The sequence below is a fragment of the Bison bison genome, unplaced genomic scaffold (assembly GCF_000754665.1).
Source record: "Bison bison bison isolate TAMUID 2011002044 unplaced genomic scaffold, Bison_UMD1.0 scf7180017864384, whole genome shotgun sequence".
Taxonomy (NCBI): domain Eukaryota; kingdom Metazoa; phylum Chordata; class Mammalia; order Artiodactyla; family Bovidae; genus Bison; species Bison bison.
The window spans coordinates 7,640,020-7,662,573 of NW_011494956.1; the positions used below are offsets into that span (position 1 = coordinate 7,640,020).

Consider the following 22,554-nt stretch of genomic DNA (forward strand, 5'->3'; position numbering starts at 1 on the left):
GACACCCACAGGGACAAGGCAGGCTGGACAAATAAAAGGAGCTACCAGACTTGAGGGGAATAAAAGAAATAAAAACAACCGATACAGGGTCAGGGAGACATTAGGAATAGGTGAGGACTACAGCAAAGTGGAAAATGACAGACAACATCTAAAGTGAACAGCTGATATTCAGGACCATCTGTCAGCTTTCAGGAGAGCAGATCCAATTGCCAGATCTGCTGATTGTTCAGATTTTTATATAGGGTTTCCTGTTAGTTTGTTTTAATGTTAGTGCACAAAAAAAAACCTTAAACATCAGATGTTTACCTATTCCATCAACAGGCGAAACAAAACCTAGCTGCAAACTAATTTTGGTTCATGGGCTTCCAAAGGTAACCAGCTTTTTCTTGACCAATAACAAATTATTAAATTTTATCACAGATAGGATTTCAATCAATGATCTTCTGATCAGCATTTCCATCTTGTACATGAAAAATTTTCCAATGAGTGATACAGATTAATTGAAATTATAAATATTAATCCCCATGATAATGTTGCTTTTGACATAATTCTATTTCCTACATGGGGTGTGCATAGAAAAAACATGTTGTCCAATCAATGTTAGCATCCCAGCAGGAGTGTGACCTTAAAGCAAGTAACTCAGTCTTTCTGAGTATTGTTTCCTCATCTGCAAAATAGAGGCACTGGCATGTGAATTACAAATTTTTTTTTTAATTACAAAATTGAAATGAGATTTAAATAAGGCAACTATTAGAAGTTATAGTACTCAAAGCCTATCAGAAAGAGCTTGGGCAAGGCCCTAGGAAAGCTATAACCATTTGAATTCAGAGTTCCAAAGACTAGCACAGAGAGCAAAGAAAGCCTTCTTCAGTGATCAATGCAAAGAAATAGAGGAAAACAATAGAATGGGAAAGACTAGAGATCTCTTCAAGAAAATGAGAGATACCAAGGGAACATTTCATCAAAGATGGGCTCAATAAAGGACAGAAATGGTATGGACCTAACAGAAGTAGAAGATATTAAGAAGAGATGGCAAGAATACACAGAAGAACTGTACAAAAAAGATCTTCATGACCCAGATAACCACAAAGGTATGATCACTGACCTAGAGCCAGACATCCTGGAATGCGAAGTCAAGGAGGCCTTAGGAAGCATCACTACGAGCAAAACAAGTGCAGGTGATGGAATCCAGTTGAGTTATTTAAAATCCTAAAAGATGACACTGTTAAAGCGCTGCACTCAATATGCCAGCAAATTTTGAAAACTCAGCAGTGACCACGGGACTGGAAAAGGTCAGTTTTCATTCCAATCCCAAAGAAAGGCAATGCCAAAGAATGTTCAAACTACCGCACTCATCTCACGTGCTAGCAAAGTAATACTCAAAATTTTCCAAGCCAGGCTTCAACAGTACATGAAATATGAACTTCCAGATGTTCAAGCTGTCTTTTAGAAAAGGCAGAGGAACCAGAAGTCAAATTGCCAACATCTGCTGGATCATGAAAAAAAAAAAAAAAGCAAGAGAGTTTCCAGAAAAACATCTACTTCTGCTTTATTGCCTATGCCCAAGACTTCATGTGGATCATAACAAACTGGAAAATTCTTCAAGGGATGGGAATACCAGACCACCTTACCTGCCTCCTGAGAAATCTGTATGCAGGTCAATAAGCACAGTTAGAACTGGACATGGAACAACAGACTGGTTCCAAATAGGGAAAGGAGTGCATCAAGGTTGTATTTTGTCACCCTGATTATTTAACTTATATACAGAATCTATCATGCAAAATTCTGGGCTGGATGAAGCACAAGCTGGAATCAAGATTGCCAGGAGAAATATCAATAACCTCAGATATGCAGATGACACCACCCTTATGGCAGAAAGTGAAGAAGAACTAAAGAACCTCTTGATGAAAGTGAAAGAGGAGACTGAAAAAGTTGTTTTTTTCATGAAGTCCCATCACTTTGTGACAAATAGATGAGGAAACAATGGAAACAGTGGCAGAATTTATTTTGGGGGGCTCCAAAATCACTGCAGATGGTAACTGCAGCCATGAAATTAAAAGACACTTGCTCCTTGGAAGAAAAGCTATGACCAACCTAGACAGAATTTTAAAAAGCAGAGACGTTACTTTGCCAACAAAGCTCCATCTAGTCAAAGCTATGGTTTTTCCAGTAGTCATGTGTGGATGTGAGAGTTGGACTATAAAAAAGCTGCGTGCCTAAGAATTGATGCTTTTGAACTGTGGTGTTGGAGAAGACTCTTGAGAGTCCCTTGGACTACAAGGAGATCAAACCAGTCAATCCTGAGGGAAATCAGTCCTGAATATTCATTGGAAGGACTGATGCTGAAGCTGAAACTCCAATATTTTGGCCACCTGATGTGAAGAACTGACTCATTGGAAAATACCCTGACGCGGGGAAATATTGAAGGCAGGAGAAGAAGGGGTTGACAGAGGATGAGATAGTTAGATAGCATCACTGACTCAATGGACATGAGTTTGAGCAAGCTCCAAGAGTTAGTGATGGACAGCGAAGCCTGGCATGCTGCAGTCCATGGGGACACAAAGAGTCGGACATGACTGAGCAACCGAACTGAACTAATTGAAGGCCCTAGGGGTTTCCACTGCCCACCCTCATCCATATACTCTCCCTCTTCTGTAAATTTTCTTTTCTTTCAGCATTTGGACAACCCAGTTAGAACATAACTTATATTCTTTAAAAATTAATGTAAAATAGAAACTGGAATGTCTGCTTTTGTCTGAAGCAGGCTCCACCACTAGACTTCTGTGCTTCCTCGTCACACACTTACTGGGCACCTTGTTTGGCAAGAATCTTCCCTTCTTGTTTGATATATGATATACTGGAAAATGCACAGTAAGGATTTGAATCTTACTTAGTTGTTGGTGGTGGCTCAGACGGTAAAGCGTCTGTCTACAGTGCGGGAGACCTGGGTTCGAGCCCTGGGTTGGGAAAATCCCCTGGAGAAGGAAATGGCAATCCACTCCAGTACTATTGCCTGGAAAACCCCATGGACAGAGGAGCCTGGTAGGCTACAGTCTATGGGGTCACAAAGAGTCAGACACAACTGAGCGACTTCACTTCACTTCACTTCAATTCACTTCACTTCACTTACTTGTTGTTTAGTCCAGTCGCTAAGTCACATCCAACTCTTCGTAACCCCAGGGACTGTAGCCCGCCAGGCTTTTCTGTACACAGGGTTTCCCAGCCACGAATACTGGAGTGGTCTACCATTTCCTTCTCCAGAGAATCTTCCTGATCCAGGGACTGAACCCACGGTTCCTGCCACAATCCAACCCATCTCCTGCAATGGGAGCAGATTGTTTACCACTGAGCCTTACCTTACTCTAGAGGAAAACCCAGATTTTTCCTTCAACAGGAGGGGAGATCCAGTTCTTTTCTGCTGCATTTCTTTCCTGGAAAGTGGAAGTGAAAGTTGCTCAGTCATGTCCAACTCTACAACCCTATGGACTATACAGTCCATGGAATTCTCCAGGCCAGAATACTAGAATGGGTAGCCATTTCCTTCTCCAGGGGATCTTCCCAATGCAGGGATCAAACCCAGGTCTCCTGCTTTTCCAGCAGATTCTTTACCAGCTGACCCACCAGGGAAGCCGTTCTTTCCTGGGAGTCCCCTTTATTACTCACACAGAGCCCTACACTTCTGATACTTCCTGTCAGCAGAGTGGAGGGAGGGTTGTCCGCAACAATGAGCAGGTCTTGGACATCAGCTGGATGTCCTACCGTTTAGCTCTGTCCTGACACTGTCTACCAGGAGATAGCCTCAGATCTCACAGGTAAGGGCTCAGTCCCACAAAACGGCTTCTCTCACCCCCCATTTCACATGCCAACCACAAGTCCAGCTTATCACCTGTGCTGTGGATTGGTGGTTCCAACAGCTTTCTCCTCAGATTTTATTAACTCCCTAGAGAGGCTCCCAGAATTCAGGGAAATACAATAAGTCCCTTACATACAAACTTTCAAGTTGTGAACTTTCAAAGATGCAAACATGTGTTCCATTAGCATCAGGTAGGAGTGAAATTGCAGCTTGCTCTCTGTCTCCCATTGCTGATGATCCTTCAGCTCTACCATCTTCCAGTCAGTATCTTTTCTTGCCTCTTCACTTGATGCCAGCCCCTGTATGCCAGCTGTTATATGGTACTACCATACTTTTCAAGATACTGTACTGTAAGATTAAAATGTTTTCTTTATTTTTTGCTTTTTGTATGTATTATTTGTGCAAAAAGTATTAAAAACCTATTACAGTGCAGTACTATATAGCCAGCTGTGTTAGTTGAGTACCTTGGCTTACTTTGTTGGACTTAACAAATAAAATGAACTCACTCTTGGAATGGAACTCATTTGTATTTAGGGCGCTTACTGTACTTACTTACATACCAGTTTATTAAAGATTATAAAAGATGGGGCTTCCCTGGTTGCTCAGTGGTAAAGAATCTGCCTGCCAATGCAGGAGATGTGGGTTCAATCTGTAAGTCAGGATGATTTCCTGGAGAGGGAAATGGCAACCCACTCCAGTATTCTTGCCTGAAAAATGCAAGACAGTATTCTTGCCTGAGAAATGCAAGTATTCTTGCCTGAGAAATGCACAGACAGAGGAGCCTGGCCGTCCATGGGGTCTCAAAGAGTCAGACATGACTTAGGTACCAAACCACCACCAGTGCGCTCATCACTTAGGAATTTATAAGGGACTCAGGAGCCCTGTGTCAGAATCCAGGGTCAAAGACCAATATAAATATACATATTTTTTTATACTATCTCACACTTAGTATAGGTATTTGTCAGTTGAAAACAGACAGAAAACCAAAGCTCCTACCTCTTTCCCCTTTCCTGCATCAGTTGCCTAAATTCAGCACTCTCTTTTCCACTGTAAACAGCAACAATTACAGGAGCAGGTGGCAACTGGGGTTTAGTTTTCTTTAGTTTTATTTAAGGTTAAGTGAATCCCACAGCAATGAAAAATCAATATTGTATTTGGTCAGATAGACATTATTAAAGCACCTAGATTAAATGGAACATAAATAATAGTCGATTGATTTTTTTTAATCCAACTTTTTGTAATTTGGTTTACAAGAAACAGTTATTCACAATGCACCATGTGCTTGACTTGACTGAGTATATTCTATGTTTTATATGAATTTACATTTCATCATCTTATCTTATTTGTTCTTTTTATTTTTACAGATGTATGTAAGAAAAGAGGTTTATAATTTTTTTTTTTTAATCTCTGGTCCCTAATTAAATACTTGATTTTAACAAGAAATACCTCCTACCAGAGTTCAGACACTTTTAAAACATGGACTTGTGCTCAAAGATAGGATTCTTCAGTATTAGTAAATTTTGCAGAATCATATTTTAAAACCTGATCATGGAGATTAAACCACCTTCTGATCTTAAGACTACCCAATTCTCGAGTATCACATTATTCAGGAATTTCCAATTCCAAACCAAAGAAGATATCAGATAAGCTCCTATGATTGATAGTAACATACTAAAATTCACAGCCATCAACCTCAGCCTCAGATCACATTCAACAACAGAAAGTGAACTTGGACAATGACAGGCAGTCCTCAGGTGGGTTCTGCTCTCAAGGTCTTCTCTCCCATAAGCCCTGAAGATCTTGAAGCAATTATCAGGAAAATGCCAATTATTCCAATAACAGAACAGCCATAGAATGATAAACAGCATGAATTAGTCTCCCCGCCTGAGCCATTCCCCAAAGTATCTGTTCATGACAGTTTTCCTATCTAAAGGTGTGATCACCAACCTAACTTTATTCACATACTATTGATTTTTGGCAGAGTGAAGCCAAATAATACAAAAATAGTGTAAAAATTGAAGAATACGTTCAGATGCACATATCTGCCAGACCACTTGTTAAACTCTGCCTGAACCAGAGCATATAAGTAGGTCGTTGAAAGTCAATGCAAACCAGGGCAGCTCCCTTGGCAGGAGACATTAACCTGTAGGAGGAGTCTTGCAGACAAGTGATACGTTTTAGCCGAGCAGCTGTATATTTTATTTATGAATTGATATAAGCATACAGATATATGAGGAGAGGGATGCATACTGTATGTATTCTTAAACACATTTCAAAACAAAGATAGATGGGAACAGAGATTTATACCCACACATTCTTCAGTTTAAAGGGTTTCTTTTCCCACCTCTACCCCCATCCCGTCCAGAATAATAATAATCAGAGCTCTAATTATAGTCCTGGGGCCTCAGTACACTTGAGTATCTTCCATTTTGTGCCCCCGCAAGTGTAGCTTTGACCAGCCCCAGGCTCCTGGCTCAGAGAAGACCACCCATGCTACAGCCAGAGACAGCAGTGCCTTCTAGGCACAGAGGGATCAGGGATTCACATGACTCACTTGGTCTAAAAGGCACCGGCTTCCCAGGTGGCACAGTGTTAAAAAAAAAAAAAAAATCTGCCTGCCAACGCCAGAGATGCAGGAGACACAGGTTCAATCCCTGATTCACGAAGATCCCCTGGAGGAGGAAATGGCCATCCTCTCTGGTATTCTTGCCTGGAAAATCCCATGGACAGAGGAGCCTGTAGGGCTATAGTTCATGGGGTCACAAAGAGTCGGACAGGACTGAGCACACACACCAAAAGGCACCAGGTTCTTTCATTTTGGGAAAAGAGGTCCTAAAGGGGGCAGATTTCCCTTCCTAGGCATCCACTTGGACATGAACCCCATTTTAGACAGTGGAACATGTGTTTGCTTCAAGTTATGGAATGAGAGGTCACGAAGGAATCTTCTAGATCATCCAACCCACAGATTTGATTTTACAACTCTGGGCCACATAGATGCAGGGAAGCACAAACAGAGGACCTCCACGTGGCCTGAAGGAGGCAGGATGTAGCAGAAAGAACATGGGTTCTGGAGCTAGGTCAACTTGTGTTCAAATCATAAGTGTAGAAACTGCATCAGATCTCTAACCTTTCTGATCCTCAGGTTGCTCCCCTGTACAATGGAATAATAGCATCAACCCACAAGCTGTCATCAATAGTGCAGAAATCTAAATCGCTCTGAAAAAAAAATTCCTAATTCATTTGGTAGCAGAGTCAGCCCAGACTGAACTTACTTGGAGGTATAAGCTCCCTGAAGGAACAAGGCTACATATGGTCATTCTTTATCCCATGGCAGCCTCTGTGTCTTCATCCTATGTGCTCAATGAAGAGACTGTGGATGCTTCTAGTCCCCCCACCTCCTGCCTGCTGTTCTGGTTAGTAGCAGGTTAGGGCCAAGAGGGAGAAGGCAATGGCAACCCACTCCAGTACTCTTGCCTGGAAAATCCCATGGACGGAGGAGCCTGGTGGGCTGCAGTCCATGGGGTCGCTAAGAGTCGGACATGACTGAGCGACTTCATTTTCACTTTTCACTTTCATACATTGGAGAAGGAAATGGCAACCCACTCCAGTGTTCTTACCTAGAGAATCCCAGGGACGGGGGAGCCTGGTGGGTTACCATCTATGGGGTTGCACAGAGTCGGACATGAATGCAGCAACTTAGCAGCAGCAGCAGGGCCAAGAGAATGGCTCTTATTCCTAGGAGCAAAATCTAAACATCTAAAGCAGTCTTTAGTAAGGCACAGGGAGAAGTCAGATTGATTCATGTTCTAGAAGCTTAAAGTAATTCATTTCCCAGAGGATGGACCCCCCTCTTCCCTAGAAGAGTCCCCTGGCCCTACCCTCACTGGCTTTGAGCCACAGTATAGGGCACCAGCCCCCCTCCCGACTCCCTTGCAGCACCTATTAGCTCAACTACAGAGCTTCACAATGGCATTCTCTGACTTTTTCCCCCCTTTTAGATTGGAAAAGGGTCTGTGAAAAAGGAGGAGTTTCAGCTTGTAGTTTCATGAAATTTTGTCAGTCTATAATAAATAATTAATTTGAAAGAAGGAATAGTATCTCAGAAGGAAAAAATATATATATACTGCAAAAAATTTTGTTCAAGGCAGACATTTAAACCTGCTCCAAGGGAACAGGGTTTAACTTTTGGGTGCCATCTTTTTTTTCTCCTCCATCAGTGAGTGGTTATAAGTTGGGTGTGTGCTTTTCTTTCCTGATGTCTCAGGAACAGCCTCATCTTCTTCCTTTTTGAACGCTGACCCGTGAGTTTCCCTTTGGGTGATGGACAGAACGTTTGACTTTGGTGCATGGCCAGGCCAGTCTCAGAAGTGAGTGTAGACAGAGAGATGATGTACCATAGAGAGGCAGAAAGATCCTGCTCAAAATAAGCCCTGCCCCCCAGCCTTCTATCACTCAAGCTGCCCTCCCTGGAAGCCAGAGGGTGTTAGTTAGCAAGAACCACCTAAGCAAACACCCCTGGGTGAAACTAAGCCTCGTCAATTAGAGCTTTGGTGAACAGACTGTGACAGCCAAACCCCACAGGTGTGAACGCTGAGGAAGTGGGATGGGAACAGGGTGTGAGGTCACGGTGGGCACAGCTCAAAGGGAGTGTGGCCAGGTGTGACAGACAAGCTTCACCAGCCTCGTGGTTTCCTATGTTATTTTCAGGCAAGTCAGCCTCCTCCTAGGCAGCCTGTAGGGCCAGTGTGGCAGGGTGACATGGTTCCCCCAACTCTAAGCTCTTTTGTCCTCTGTTTGAGTTTATGCCATTCCAGTCTACATGCAACAGACATTTTTTTGAGTGTCAACTGTGTGCCAACTGGTCTAGGCAATGGGGAAAGATGAGTAAAGTACTGACCAGGCCTTGAGGGACACAAAGCTTTTATCTACCTAGAGATGCTGGAAAGCACGACTTTATTGGTTCTCAAAGCAGGTTTCATGGAACATGAAAGTTGGGAAATAAGAGAGGCTAAGAGGGATAGATTGTGTATCTAACTAAATTTCAGACACACTGCTTATTTCACAGTATTTAAAAGAGTCTTAAGCGATAAAGATATCTGCAAAATTTCCAGCTGGACCCAGTAGCCATTTATCAATTAACAAGTCCTCACATCCTAAGGTGCTTATCCATCAGGAAACACACTTTGGGACCTGACCCATCTATTTCATCTCAGCCAGATGTGTTTTGGAATTCAGTATTTTGAAAGTGTTAGCAAGGCAATATGGTATTTTCTGTGCTATTGTGATGTCTGGGGACTTCTTCAGAGGAGAAACAGAAAACCTAGGTCAAGTAGACATCAAGACCTAACAGCAGGTTTGGGGACAAATGACTTTACATCAGACCCTGGAGTCTGAGACCATGTGACCAGACTCCTGTTTCTTTATCATATTCATCCCTTCTTTTATTTATTTCTAATATGCATTGAGCACCTACTATAGAAGCAACTACATTGAAAACTGGGTATTCTCTGTCATCAGGGACCTTGCAGTCTACCGGCTAGGGCTGGGCTAGGGGAGACCCAGGCAGTTAACAAATAATTTGAAGGTGTGATAAATGCCATGATTAGGGTCACTGAAAAAGACCCTGATGCTGGAAAAGATTGAAGGCAGGAGGAGAAGGGGACAACAGAGGATGAGATGGTTGGATGGCATCACCGACGCAATGGATGTGAGTTTGAGCAAGCTCTGGGAATTGGTGATGGACAGGGAGGCCTGGCGTGCTGCAGTCCATGGGGTCACAAAGAGTTGGACATGACTGAGTAACTGAACTGAACTGAACTGAGGGTGACCATGCACCCTAGGTTTGCCTGGGTCAGTCCCAGTGTACACCTGTTGTCATCATAATATGTCCAAGTACTCTTTTCACTCCCTTAGTTGTCCCAGTTCTGACATTAGATCACAAGATCCCTGTAGTTACAATGGGTGCAGGTTGTGGAAGTCCAGAGTAGGGAGAGTCAGGGGAAGCTTCTGGGAGGACCTGACCCTTGAGTCCTGAAAACTGAGGAAGAGGAGCCATGGACAGTGGACTCAGCACTCAGGTGGAAGGAATAGCAAGTGTGAAGGCTGAGAAAAGATAGGATTCAGCACATGTGGTTACACTGAAGGAGGCAGGAGCCAGATCTCAGAACCCCAGTTGTATCATGCTAAGAAGGTGAGACTTTTCAAGGCCATGGGAAGCACTTGATGGGCTTGTAGGCAGAGAAGTATCATGGTCAAGTCAACATTGCAGAAGAACCGCTCTGGCTGTGACTGGGAGTGGAAGTAATGCAGTGAGCTGGGGGCAGTCAGCAGAGACCCTAGGGCAGTGAAGTGGCTGTTGAAGCCACCCAGGAGAAAAGTGCTGGCAGCCTGGGTGAGGACCACAGCTATGAGCTGGAAAGAAGTGAAAGGATAAATGGGTGGATGGGTGGATGGATGGATGAATAAATGGATGGATGCATGCATGCATGCATGGAAGGATGGATGGATAGATGAATGGATGGATAGAAAGAAGGCTGGGTGGAAAGGGAGATCTTTGGTAGGCAGAATAGACAGAACCTGGTGATTGACTGATTGACTCTGGTGAGGATGGAAGAAGAGAGATTTGAAGGTCAACCCCATGCTGGCGCATGAAACTGGTTGATGGAGTCTTCTTCAGTGAGACAGAGAGCATACAGAGAGGAACAGGTTTGGGCAGATGAAGCCAAGGAGGTCAATTTTGACCAGGACAAATGTGAAGTGTCCTTGCTGTGTCTTGGCCTTTTCTAGAACTTCAGGGCTGAAAGGGTAAAGACAAAGGGGCATTTTAAAAAGTGACTCACAAACATTCTTGAAACTGAATGAAACAAAAAGCCAAGTCAAAGTGTACAGGAGCAGCCTTGTTACTGGCACAACATGTCACTGGCTGCTGTTGTTCGGGAGGCAGTGAATTGAGCCTCTAATGCCAAGCTCCTCTGTTTAACCCTGCCACAGAGCAGGTATAGACAAGGGCCCTGTGAGCATCCCTCCCACCCACCCAGAGTGCAGAACCTTCTGCTTCCAGCCTGTGCTACCACTGCCAGCCCCACTGAACAGACCAGCAGTTATCAAGTGGTTTCAGCCCTTCCTCAGGCAGAGACAGGTTTACAACTGACAGCAAAGTGCACTTGAAGCCATTAGCCAGCCCCCTGGGCCATCCACCAACACTGTCAGTTCTCTTGCCACTGCTTTCCTCCTCACCCCTGGGGCCGCTGTACAGTTTGGATGAGGGCAGAAGCAAGGGGATTGGGTTTCCTTTTGATCAGAGAAGATCAAAGCTTAAAACTGCCCTGGAAGCTCTTGGATCTTCCAAGGTCATTAGAAGTTCTCTACTTGACTGTCCAATCCATTTTGTCTTTAGGTTCTTGGTGCAGGGTTTATTCATATTATCAATAATGGGCATGGTCTGATGAGTTACAGTGACTGCATGGCTGTAATGGTCCTACTCTTTCCAGGGAAAGAACAGGAAAGATTACTTCCTGGAACACGGCTGCCTATAGAGCTGTGCTTGATAGTGATGCTGTGGCAGGGATAAAATTATCTCACCAAAAACTCTCTGGTCCTGGGACTGGAAGATCCTGTTGTCTGAAACCCTGAGCCCTCAGCAGATGTATTAGTCACCCCCAAAGTCTCCTGTTGTAATTCAGAGGGCCAACCTTCGCATGCAAAGCAAGAAAACTCCAAGTTCAAGTTTCACTTCATAAGCTGTTATAGTGACCCAGGGTCAAGCTAAACCCTTTAAAGAAAGCCTAAAAAGAATTCTTGGCCCTGAAAATGCAAACAAGGAGAACCTGAACAGTGTATTTACATTTTACTTAGCAGTCCCAAGAAACCCACGAGCATTTGGGTTTTATGAAGTGTGATGTGTTCCTTAGTTTTTGTTATAACAGGAGTCTAGGCTTAGCTTTTTTTTTTCCATGCTCTCTCTGTGTATAGTTGGAATTACAATCATCATAATCAAGCATTTAAGCAAACGAAAATAATCATTTGAAAGCCATTTTCCATAAGCGCTTTAGTTCTCAGTTCACTACAATTCTGTTCAGAGGAAAATGTTCCATTTTTTTTCCTATTGTAGTACTTACTGTCAGCAGTAGAAGCAATGACCAGTTCTCCACATATAAAATTAATTCCATTTCAGCTTTTCTGAATAAAAACAAATCAATCAAAAGCCTAAATGTGTTTTTCTTTGAGGTAGACATTTTTTGGTGTGACAAGCCAGAATCTACTGGAGAATAACATCTTAGTGATACTTAAGTATAAGCACTTGGCATCATTTTGTGCCCTTCTGGAAAAACCAAATTGTTTACCTCTGAACATTTTTTAATCTCTAAAATCCCCCTTGGTATCCACTTCGTGAGAATTCTCCTCACAGCCTACCATTCCTAATTAAAGAAGTGCAAAGATCCATAGATACAATGATTCTATAAACTAACTCACTATTATTCCATCACCACTGAAGGACAAGGTGCTGAGCAGAAAATGGGGAAATGATTGTCCTGGGCTCCTTGAATAGCAGCTATGGGAATTATTCCAAACCCGGGGGAATAGCTGCACATTCAGCTCCTTCATTGTGCCAGCAAAGAGAGTGAGTTTGCAAGGATAACTCAAACCAATGTGTGATCTGCTCCCGGTTCTTCTTTCCACTTCAGTCACCTGTGAATCACAGAAATGAGACACGAAATCACAAGAGGAGCTAGCAATGGCAAGCACAGGAGGAGAAGCTCCTGGAGGATAAAGAAAAGAGAAAAGAATTTTTCCCTCTGGTCCATAGCACCCTTTGATGTCTGCGCCTTAACAGGCTATTTTTTGAGTCATCAAATTATTCACAGTTTGCCTTATTAGCACTTTTCTAAATGGGCAGTGGAAGACTGCTGGCCAAGCCCAAGGTCAAACAGAATATGGCAAATAGTATCTGTTTTGCCTCCTTCTCCCGGTCACTCTAATGGCTTCTCTACAACTGCCTTGCCTGGGCCTCCTCTGCTTGCCAGGATTACCTCCCATCCCACACCAGCTCAGCTACTAAAACAGTGTAGGCACTGAGAGATGGAGAATTTTGCTGACACATACTTTGTGAGGTCCAAAAATCCAGGGTGGGACTTCCCTGGTGGCCCAGTGGATGAGAATCTGTCTGCCAATACAGGGGACACGGGTTCGCTCTCTGGTCTGGGAAGATCCCACGTGCCTTGGAACAACTAAGCCAGTTGTCCACAACTACTGAGCCTGAGTACCTAGAGCCTGTGCTCTGCAACGAGAAGCCACTGCAATAAGCCCACGTGCCGCAACTAGAGTAAGCTCATGCACAGCAACAAAGACCCAGCATAGCCATAATAAATAAATAAAAATAAATAGGGGAGCCACCTTTTGCTTTAAGACTTCTAATGACTCTGTGGGTCGGGAAGATCCCCTGGAGGAGGGCATGGCAACCCACTCCAATATTCTTGCCTGGAGAATCCCATGGACAGAGGAGCCTGGTGGGCTATGGTCCATAGGGTCACAAAGAATAGGACATGACTGAAGCGACTTAGCATGCACGATGACTGACGTGAGCTATAAGGACTCAAGTGTGGCCTGCCTTGGCACCAGTTTTCACAATCTATCAGACACTATGAAGTTTGATTCTGAAGGATTTGGACTTAATCTGATTTATCTGCCTCCTGGAGGAAACCCTGGGAGATGCTGATGTGCTAGTTATCTGAAGTCACTGAAATCTGGTGTGAATGTTTGCAGTTCCTCTTATATCCAGACTGCATCCCTAAACTGGGAAGAATCAATGAAAGAAAAAGAATGCGAGTCCACTGCATGAAACAATACAGCCTCAGCCTGAGCAGGAACATCCCATTAGGGCCCAGCCGAAGGCAAGTGTGGGGGCTGGAGGGGAGGTCACCGGGCTGTAAACCTCCATAATCGGCTTGACCCCGGGAACCACCTGAACTGAGAATGCCTTGGCCTCCTTTGCAAGTGTCAGATTTAGTCCAAGGGCTCCTGACTCTGCTCAGGAGCTCTGGGCGGCATCAGGAGCCCTGTGGTTCTGCTGACTCCAACCGAAAGAGCTATAAAATGCTTGGCTTGGCCTCCTCCAAATCCTCAAGAAGACTGCAGAATCTCTATGTCCAGCGACACTGTGCTCACGGCTGTAGCCCTCAGCAGGTTCTGGGAAGGTTTATTGAAACTCCATCCCTTCACTACCACTACCTCCTCTAGAGCACACACTCGTCTTCCTTTGAAAACACTCTCAAAATCAGCCACAAAGAACAAGCCCAGTTAAGAGAAAATAATGACTCCTGTTCAATCAGTGGATGGCTCATGGAAGATGAAAACACCCCGACTTTTAGAGTGACTAACTGTTGAAGGTCCTTGACTTCCCTTTCCTTGGTTGAAAGAGAAGGAAATTTTTCAGTTCTGAGTACAATGTTGTTGTTTAGTCACTAAGTCGTGTCCAATTCGTTTGCAACCCCATGGACTGTAGCCCACCAGGCCCCTCTGTCCATGGGATTTCCCAGGCAAGAATACTGGAGTGGGTTGCCATTTCCTCCTTCAGGGGATCTTCCCCACCCAGGGATCCAACCTCTGTTTCCTACATCGGCAGGCGGATTCTTTCCCACTGACCCACCCGGGAAGCCCATAACTAACCTCTATATTCCAATCTCTCCCAAGTTCTGGTTATAAGTCACATCTTATACTCCCTCACTGTGTATTCAATTCCTCCAAGCCTCAAAACTCTATAGCTCATGAATAGAATCTCAAACATGAGAGAAAAGGGGAGGGGGAGACAGCCCAGCTCCCCTTCCAGGGTGTCTCTGCTTTCCTCTTCTCTTCTTTTCCCTCAAGAAACCAAGGATATGTGGGAAAAATTATTAAAACTCCAACCATTGCAAATGGAAGTCTCTAGTAAACTCCTCCATGGCAAATCCTTTCACACCGATAATTCTGCCCCAAACCCATGAATCATACCACAAAGTTCGTGGGCTGCAGTCACTATTAGGTTGACGGCCTCAGGTATGAATGGTGCAGAAGCAGCCTCAGAGAACACAGAAAAGAGAAGGTCTTTTATAAGACACACCTCTATCACTTCTTTTGTGCTGTTTTGAGTTCCAGAGTCAAGATGAGAGACAGTTAGGCTGGCTGGATAGCAGCCCTAGTGTGCATTCCGGCTTCATCATCTCCTAGCTATGTGGTTTCATCTCCCTGGGCCTCAGTTTCCTCATCCATAAAATGGGGATAGTGATAGAATTACTTCCTCAGATGAAAGGAGATCATTCATGTGGAGCACTTAACACAGAACTTCCAACATACTTAATGTTTAATAAATGCTGAGCACCATTAATATTGCAGTTCTGAGCCTGAGGGCCAGAGAAGCATGAGCTTGCTGCTTTTGATTCTAACACAGGTCAGAAACTTGACAGTGTTGCACAGAATGTGAAATTGGAGAGCAGGAGTAGCAGGAAATCACCCATACTGTAGGAAGACCCTTTGATCTTTACCTTCTCTATCCTATTTGTAATCAGTTGATAGGGATCTCAAGTCAACAGGGATCTACAACTCACACAGAGCTAAAGGATGCAGCCGATTTTTATCACTCAATTTGTCAGTGTCACTCATTAAGAAGGCTTTATTAGGCTTGACAGATTAAATGATCACTTCCACGTGGGAATGGGGCAACCCTTCAGAGCACAGCCACATAGCAAGGACCCTCCCTTTTTGCAGAGTGGTTCCCATGAACTTAAAATTCTTGTCTAAATACCAAGGTCCTCTTAAATAGGGGAAAATCCCATAAAATCTAATTTCCTTACCAAATTCCAGTTCCTAAGATTCAAGTTGAGCTGGAAATGCCCTCAAAGTAATCATATTTCTGAGACGCTGCCAATATTTCTCACCCATGCCCCTACTGAGTAGGGAAAGTTCTCTGTCCTGCTAAAATATTTATAGAGGAATTCTGACTGAAGGTCACAACCAATTCAGCCTTACCAATTCCTCAGGGTGATTTCAGATTGGGTTTCAAAAAGAGGTCAAGAGCCAAGCCCCACAGAAATTTCTGGAGCTGGCAGTAAACGAATCTTTCACAGAACTCTGAGCCACGGTTGGGTATTAACAAGGAGAAAAGAACAATTATCATTTGGGACTCCAAGTGCCACTTTATGTCACTTTAAAGAATGAATAGACTTCCAGTCCTACTCAGCTGTCTGCTCACAATTACAAAGCAATGGTAAATAATCGTGGCAAATGGAAGGTTTGATTTAGGAGAGTGAAATTGTATAATGACTTGGTGTTTTTTTCTTCCTTTTTCTGTGGCAAGTGGGACAGCTCCTGCCACTAGTTTGGCTTATATCCAGATCTTTGACTCACATATACACACAACAAAAAGACCTTGGAAACTTTTATTAAAACATACATACAAACACGGAGCAAAGCTACCAAAAACAGTTTTAATTATTTTTACAAAGAGGGAATAATCATATAATGTGGCATGGTTTAATTTGCTCTCCAGTGGTTTTATTTAGCCGAAGGATCATATTTGTCTACGGCAATAAGATTTTTGAGCGGTTTTAACAGAAAGTGCATCTTTCCATTTTCTGTGTGCTGGTTTCTGAGGAGGCCCCCTGAGCTCTGCTCCTGAGAAGATGTGTAGATATAGTGAATATACAGGATTTCTCTCCTTCTGCACCCCGTAATTCACTGAAAGAGCAGCACAGGTTTTACACTCACTCTGAAAGGGGTCCAGAGCCCTGGCAGGCAAGACTTTGATCTAGCGCCCAAAAGCATCTTATCCAAAGATGCATTCATTTAATCTTGCAACTCAAGAGTGACAGACCCTTCCAAAGTGGTTTGGGAGGACCAAGGGGACAGGGCTGGGGCGCACGAGAGGCACTCACAGCTATGCCCAAGGAGCCAGTTATCTGTGATACCCAGTCTCGGGAGAGAAGCTTTGCCTCTCAGAAGGCAGGAGGGTCGAGGTAAGGCATTCCAGTGCAGGCAGACTCCTCTAGGGATTTCCAGGTAGCGGCAAGGTTCTGTGTACGGAAAAGCATAACGGCAAACAAGAGCTACTCTGGGGAGATCCAAATCAGCTGAAACCCATGGCTGTGGTTTTTCCCACCTTTCCTTCTGTGGCCAGTCCAGCCCTACTCATCCCTCACACCCTCCTCTCAAAGGCCCTGTCCAGTGTCATTTCCCATGATGTTATTTCTTGCCAGTTAAATCCCGAATAAGGTTCAGGTTTCAGATAATACCCTTTCCAAAAGAATTTGCATGTTAACAGAAAATCCGAAATATGTTTCAAATCTTAATTTAATTCAACAAACATCAATTGAAAGGACTCATTCTGTCTGCTGAGCATTAAACACTGCAGATACAGAAAGGAATGAGACAATGTTCCTCCCTCAAGGAGCTCACAGTCTAACAGGGGAGGAGATATAAAGTCAAATAGTTCTTATATATTACAATAAATATAATCCGAAAGTTGACCGAAGGCCTATGGGAACCACAGCTTAAAAAAAAAAAAATCCCTAGTTAGTATACAGGAATAGATAAAGAAGAACTTTATGATTTGCCGCATGTAACAAAAATCCAAATAACAATAGCTTAATCAAAATAGAGGTTTCATCTCATGTAAAAGAAGTCCAGTATTAATCAACCTACAGCTGGTAACAGACTTATAGAATGTCATCAATATTCCTGTGGTCCTCCTATCTTTCTCTTCGATCATCCTTGGTATACAGCTTCTATCATCAAGCTTATCTCATGGCCCCAGAATGGCTGCTGGAGCTTCAGACGGCACATACAAGTCTCAGGCAAGAAGAGAGAAAGGACAAACTTGATGCTCTTTGGAGAGCTTGCCTAGAAATTCTACCCAACAAACTTCTTCCATTTCATTGGCCACCTAATCTACTGAGGAAATAGAACCTCTTGCGACTGTAAGGGAAAAAGGGAGACTGGATATTGGATAGGCAAAAAGCAATCTATCACTTAGACTTTAAAGAATAAATGGACCTCCTCCAAAGACAAAGTGAGGAAGGACATTCCCGGTAAAGGAAACAGAACATGCAAAGAAAAAAAATCTATATAGTATTTGGTAAATATGGAAACTGTGAGTAGCCTACAAAGCCTTCCAAGTCTTTGTAAACCAACTTTGCTTTTTTAAGTTAGTGAATCTTCTAACTTTGGGGTATGTATTATGGTTATTGTTATTCATAGGAAGCTCTTTATTTAGAAGGAATTTGAGGGGGGACCCCAAGATGAAAAAGCTAAAAGAGAGCAGCTCTGGCCCAAGATGGGAATGGAGGAGGAGAATTGAACTTTAATAATTAAAAGGTAGAGAGCAGAAAGTCCTAGGAAAGGAGTAAATAAAAGATCAACAATTTCAGAGGGGCTTCCCCGGTAGCTCAGTTGGTAAATAATCCACCTGCAATGAAGGAGATCCTGGTTCACAGTGACAGTTGAGTTGTATCTGAAGGAATGTAGGATTTCCAAGTGCCAAAGTGAAAAGAAAAACTGTTCAAATGGAAGGAACATCATATGCAAAGGCCCAGAGGTTCAGTGACACATAAACAGGAATCAGTGCCTCACAAGTATGGGGAATGGAGTTGAGAAGGTGTGTGGTATCAGCAAGGGATAAGGAAGTTCAAGTATCTAACCCAGGACATAGCCATGGTGGAGGCCTCTGATCTCACCCCTTGACAGCACTGTGGTAGCAGTCAGGCATTTGTACTCCAACTTCTTTTAATAATAACTGGGATACATTTGTAATTTGGGTTCTCAATACACATAAGCTATTGATATTAATAAAATGTAGCATATATGAGGCCTGAATCTGGATCCACATCTATCCAAAAAGCAAAAAAAATCCCACAGAACACTACTCAGTCACCTTTGGAATTAGTCTGTGGTGCCTCCCCATCAAAATTATTGCATCCTAACTCTCTAAGTCTGAAATCACACAACTACTCAGTCCTTAAGTCACCCAACCCTGGCACTTGAAACCCTGAGGAGAGACTGCACTAGTGTATGCTCACCCTCCTCTATGGGCGTCTCTCTCCATCCAAACTTTGGGGCTGTTAATGTGGCAGATGCTTTGGGAAAATGATTTGCAAACTGTACAAGGCTATCCATAGTAGGTCAGGGAATCATTTCAATAACTCAAGACCAACATTTCTTCAAAAAGAAAGAAAAGAAATATGCAAGAATACCACATTAGAGTAGGACAGACTACTCTGTAGTAACAAACACCTCCCAAATCTCAGTTGCCATCAAACACTTTTATTTTTCTCTTACTTAAAGACTGCTAAGGATGCAGATGACCCTCTAGAGTGGCAGTCCTCCGTGTGGCCACCCAGTGACGCAAGCAACTTTGATCTGTGACTCCACCGTCTCAACCTGAGACCTCCTTGGGTCACCATATCAGGAAGAGAGTCAGCTGGAGGGATGCTGGCTTCCTGTGTTTCAGGGCTGAAATGATACTAGTCACCATGACCAGGGGCTTCCCAGGTGGCACCAGTGGTAAAAAACCCACCTGCTAATGCAGGAGACAAGAGATGCTGGTTCAGTCCTTGGGTTGGGAAGATCCCCTGGAGGAGGGCATAGCAACCCACTCCAGTATTCTTGCCTGGAGAATCCCATGGACAGAGGAGCCTGGCGGGCTATGGTCAATGGGGTTGCTCAAGGTCGAACACAACTGAAGCAACTTAGCACACATGCATGCATCATGACCAGAGCACATTGGTCAGAGTTACTGATATGGCCCTAGTTACTTCAAAGAAGCCCGTGTACCTTCTTCAAAGATGCTGATGTACCAGAAAGACAGGAGACCTGGGTATTGGTGCATTCTAGTAATGCCCAAGATAAGCAAATAGAGGACAGAGAGAATGGGATAGGGTAGGATGGGGGAATAGGACTAGGAATAAAAAAAATAGGAGTAGGAATAGATCCAAGTGGACCACACAACTATCTTTAGTTTTATGACTCTGTAGATGTTAGGACATGTACTGGGAAGTAATTGTAAAATGCATTTCCAGGTAGGGGTTAGAGGTGGGGAAAAAAGTTTGCAAGTGACTGCAGCTGAGAGAAAAATGTGCCTGGAGAGGAAAGTGAGATTATTTATGACAAGTGACCCTGTAATAACACAGGGCTCTCCTCTTGTGTCCTCTCAAAGGAAAAAGATTTTCTAATGTCTCCTGAACAGGCTTCATTCCACAGCTCAAAATAACCCAGCATTGTATATCCCGATTCCCGAACGTGCAAAAAACTCTGGATTACAGCAGTCAGCATTGCTGGGGAGTGTGTGTGTGAGAGAGAAAGAGAGATTTGTTTTCCTCAAAGAGCCAAGGGATGTGCATTCTACTAGGAGTTCACTAAATGCCCAGGAAGAGGCAGTGTCTTCAGAGTACAGAAAAGTGGGATTCGCCTCAAGGACAACCAGGGCTTAGAAGAACACAGTGATGAGAAACGGCTGCTCTAAGGTGACCTTAAAAGCCCGATGCCCAACATGAAAACACCTCCCTTCCGAGCAAGTGTCTTACCCCTGTGGAGGCAGGTCATTCCTACGTCAGGTGCCTTGGAATGTAAGTGCTCCATCTGAAGCCCTGCTGACATGAAACAGTGAGCCAAGCCTCCCTGGGCACTTCTGTGCAGGACACAGCTCCTAGAACACGAGTGAATCTTCTGGGAGTCAGTGTAGCAGCCAGCAGAAGAAACAATAGGAATGCAGGCCATGTTAGCGGGGCGCAAATTGGGGGACATTTTAAATATATCTCTAATACCTACAATTCCTCAAAGGACACAGTGAAAACCAGTAATAATAATGTTAACTAATATTTGTTGAGCACTTATTATGTGCCCAGACCTGCGCTTTTTTATCTCACTTAATCCTCTCCCCTATGAGATCACTATTATAAGCTATTTCCATTTTATGGATGGCAAAAATGAGGCTCAAAGAGCTTAGGAAATTGGCTTACTCACAGATAATAAGAGTTGTGATTCAAACCCAACCTGTCTACTCCCCACAAATAAATAAAAAATACACTGAAGACATGGGATTATTCAGAAGAAGCAGGAAGTTATGAGCTAAATTATATCCCCCTCCCCAAAAGGTATTTGTCATTGTTCAGTCACGAAGTCATGTCCAACTCTTTGCAACCCCGTGGACTATAGCACACCAGGCTTCCCCATCCTCCACTATCTCCGAGAGTTTGCTCAAGCTCATGTCCACTGAGTTGGTGATACTATCTAACTATATCATCCTCTGCTGCCCCTTTTTCTCCTGCCCTCAATCTTTCCCAGCATCAGACTTTTTTCCAGTGGGTCAGCTCTTCACATCAGGTGGCCCAAGTATTGAAGCTTCAACCTCAGCATCAGTCCTTCCAATGAGTATTCAGCGTTGATTGGTTGACTGGTTTGATCTCCTTGCAGTCCAAGGGACTCTCAAGAGTATTCTCTGGCACCACAGTTTAAAAGCATCAATTCATAGGTGCTCAGCCTTCTTTGTGGTCCAACTCTCACATTCGTACATAACTACTGGAAAAACCATGACTTTGACTATACACACCTTTGTCTACAAAGTGATGTCTCTGCTTTGTAATATGCTGTCTAGGTTTTTCATAGCTTTTCTTCCAAGGAGCAAGCGTCTTTTAAAGATAGATTGAAGTCCTAACCCCTCATACCTCACAATGTAAGCTTCTTTGGAAATAGGTGCTTTGCAAATATAATTATTTAAATTAAGACTAAGTCATAGTGGAATGGGATGGGGCCCTAATCCAATAACACTGGTTTCCTTATAAAGACAATCCTGTGAAGACCCAGGGGGACAGCATGGGAAGGTGAAGATAGTGATATAGGGATGTACCTACAAGGCAAGGAATACTCAGGAGTTCAGGCTGTGACCAGTATCCAGAAGAGAGGCAGCAGCCAGCTTGGCTCTCAGAGGCCTCAGAAGGAACCAGCCCTGCCATACCTTGATCTCAGACTCCTAGCTTCCAGAACCGTGAGACAGTACATTTCTGTTATTTTAAGCCACCCCATGTGTAGACTTTGTGATGCAGCCCTGGTAATCAAAGACACAAGGTAATTGTAATCTCTAAATAATTACCTAACCAGACCTACTGGAGCATCATGAGTCTCCTTAGTAAGGAGAAAATAGAGGCACCAAGAGTTGAAGACATTTGCTCAAACTGAGAGGCAGTCACAAGCCAGAACCTCAGCCATCTGTGTTCGGTGTCTGCTGCCTTCCTCCCCGTGAAAGCATTTGAGAGAGTCAGTTCCTAGGCAGGTTGATAGGGAGTCTAGGGGTCCCCAAGGAGAGAGGGGTCTGGAATTCTCAAGGAGGAAGAAAGGACAAACTTCTTTTTCTTTCTCCACATTCCTTAGGATTATATAACAATAATGTATCCTGCCTAAGGACAGTCTTTGGATTAAACCTTCTGTTATCTTAAAATGTAAATTATGGGAGTAGGTCTGATGAGGTCTTTACAACCTCCAGACATTCTTTGGATTATATAACTTCATTGTTAACACTAGCAAGCGGGTACTCTTTCTGCCCCCTTCTGATGCCTATGTCAGAAGCTTTCTCTATCTCCTTTATACTTTAATAAAACTTTATTACACAAAAGCTCTGAGCGATCAAGCCTCGTCTCTGGCCCCGGATTGAATTCTTCTCCTCCGGGGGCCAAGAATCCCGG

General features: G+C 43.6%; 1 protein-coding gene across 4 annotated transcripts in view; it reads left to right on the plus strand.

Moving 5' to 3' along the window:
- SLC9A9 (solute carrier family 9, subfamily A (NHE9, cation proton antiporter 9), member 9) overlaps positions 1-22,554 on the plus strand; it is a 656,333-nt gene that overhangs the window by 619,283 nt on the left and 14,496 nt on the right. The gene's annotated exons all lie outside the window — the stretch shown is intronic.